The sequence below is a fragment of the Oncorhynchus mykiss genome, chromosome 19 (assembly GCF_057628025.1).
Source record: "Oncorhynchus mykiss isolate SJ-2025 chromosome 19, ASM5762802v1, whole genome shotgun sequence".
Classification (NCBI taxonomy): Eukaryota; Metazoa; Chordata; class Actinopteri; order Salmoniformes; family Salmonidae; genus Oncorhynchus; species Oncorhynchus mykiss.
Window position 1 is genome coordinate 16,846,639 of NC_143040.1, and position 2,626 is coordinate 16,849,264.

Below are 2,626 nucleotides of genomic sequence, written 5' to 3' on the forward strand. Positions count from 1 at the left end.
GGTGTATATACCATTGCATTGCATTTTGCAGAGAAGAAGAAGAAGAAGCCTATTTTTATAATGGCTGGCTTTGAATGGGAACTAGAACCAGATGGGGGGAAATTGAAGTTAAATGCAGCTGGAATCCATGTAAGTGGCAGAATCTTTTGGCGATGGAGAGGGGGTGTGAGGTCATCATATGTGCCACGCATGGGTCACTGTGCATTTCTATGGACTGGGATAGCAGAGATATTGGTGGATGTGCTAGAGGAGGAACAGATCATTATTTTCACATCAATCGCAAATGGCATTACAGTACATTAAGCCTGCTGTACTAAGGCATCTTGTTACATTGCCAGTTGATCAGCTGGCCACTAGTTATATGTAAGTCCTTAGATGTTACTTGAGTTGCATTTTTCCTTATTGCATTTGCCTCCATTCTAGTTCTAAACTGCTTTCAAAGTAGATATCCCACAGTATAGCACCTCCGGTCAAGTCTAGCATTTATGGAAATCTCAAACTGTACTGTACATAAAACGGTCTGGAAACAGTTTCAGCAAAGTTGTTCTACAGTTTTAGCCAAGATAACAAAAAGTAAAATGGTGAGACTGTCCTGACAATGTGAGACTGTAATTCAAGTCAATATGAAGAAGTGATATAGGTGAGTAGAGTAGACAGACAGACGTGGTGAGTAGAGTAGACAGACAGACGAGGTGAGTAGAGTAGACAGACAGACGAGGTGAGTAGAGTAGACAGACAGACAGACGAGGTGAGTAGAGTAGACAGACAGACAGACGAGGTGAGTAGAGTAGACACAGACAGACAGACGAGGTGAGTAGAGTAGACAGACAGACAGACGAGGTGAGTAGAGTAGACAGACAGACGAGGTGAGTAGAGTAGACAGACAGACGAGGTGAGTAGAGTAGACACAGACAGACGAGGTGAGTAGAGTAGACAGACGAGGTGAGTAGAGTAGACAGACAGACAGACGAGGTGAGTAGAGTAGACAGACAGACGAGGTGAGTAGAGTAGACAGACGAGGTGAGTAGAGTAGACAGACAGACAGACGAGGTGAGTAGAGTAGACAGACAGGTGAGTAGAGTAGACAGACAGACGAGGTGAGTAGACAGACAGACGAGGTGAGTAGAGTAGACAGACAGACGAGGTGAGTAGAGTAGACAGACAGACGAGGTGAGTAGAGTAGACAGACAGACGAGGTGAGTAGAGTAGACAGACAGACGAGGTGAGTAGAGTAGACAGACAGACGAGGTGAGTAGAGTAGACAGACAGACGAGGTGAGTAGAGTAGACAGACGAGGTGAGTAGAGTAGACAGACAGACGAGGTGAGTAGAGTAGACAGACAGACAGGTGAGGTGAGTAGAGTAGACAGACAGACAGGTGAGGTGAGTAGAGTAGACAGACAGGTGAGGTGAGTAGACAGACAGGTGAGGTGAGTAGACAGGTGAGTAGACAGACAGGTGAGTAGACAGACAGGTACATGGCACAGTAACATTAGTAGAAGCATTAACATCTTTCAAGTAGTATATTTGGGGCTGGCAGCCAGCCATGTTGTAAAGGAATACTCGTTGGCAAATTTGATGAAATCAGAGATGACAAAAGTTCAAAGCCACATCTGATTAAAGGTAGAGCCATCTGAAAAATTGTCTCGATTCTTCATACAGATGAAAAGGAGTGATAGATGGTATAATCACTTCTTATACAATGTGTGTGATCCATCTAGAACATCACAAGGGTTGAAGGGAATCTGCAGTATAACTCTGCACACCTGAATCCCCCGTCCCCCCCAAGAGAACTACACCCCCTCATTCCCCCAGAGAAAGTTAAAAGGACAACCAAAATGTAAGGCAAGCTTCCCAATCCCTACAGCATTCCTTCATTTACAGCTAAAAAAACAACAGCACTCCCTTTGAAGAGGTATTGAGGTCCGAGCTTGATTACCATTTGAGATTGAACCAGGTCTGGCAACGCGGTGTAGAAAAATGACTGCTGGCAGGCAGGTCTATTGGTTACGGACGTCTCCATGAGGTGGCTTAGATGGAATATCCAGGGTCCTCCTGTCTGAGAGGGGCGACTTAAGGCCATGCTTTTACCCTGTGTGTTCCACTTTCACAGGGCCCACGCATCTGGGCCACAGCTGGGAGCTGGGACTGTGTGTGTGTGTGTGTGTGTGTGTGTCAGAAACAGAGACGGAGGGAGAGACAGAAGGAGAGAGATGGAGCACAAGGGGGGCTCTTTACCGTGATTGAGCAGTGAGCACAATGTACCGGGTCTGAGAATATTAAAAACGAATGGAAACTCCTATATAAAACGTGTGGACATGAGGCACTGAGACGTACAACAGGACCAGTTGAAACATTACAGGTTGTCACACATACGTCAGCACTATATGTGCCTGATGGGAGATGGCAGGGTATTTTAACGGTATACATTGGGAATGAGATCACCTACTCTGGTTTAAGTCAGTAAAAGCTCATCAATGGTAGTTCTTCTTGAAGCAAATTAGATTTTGTTCTGAGTTAAACATGAATTCTTTGACACAGTATATTTGAGAGTCTGGAAGCATTTTATTTATATGTAGCTATCGTGGCCAGTGGCTAACCAACAAAACAATTAAATACAAAATATA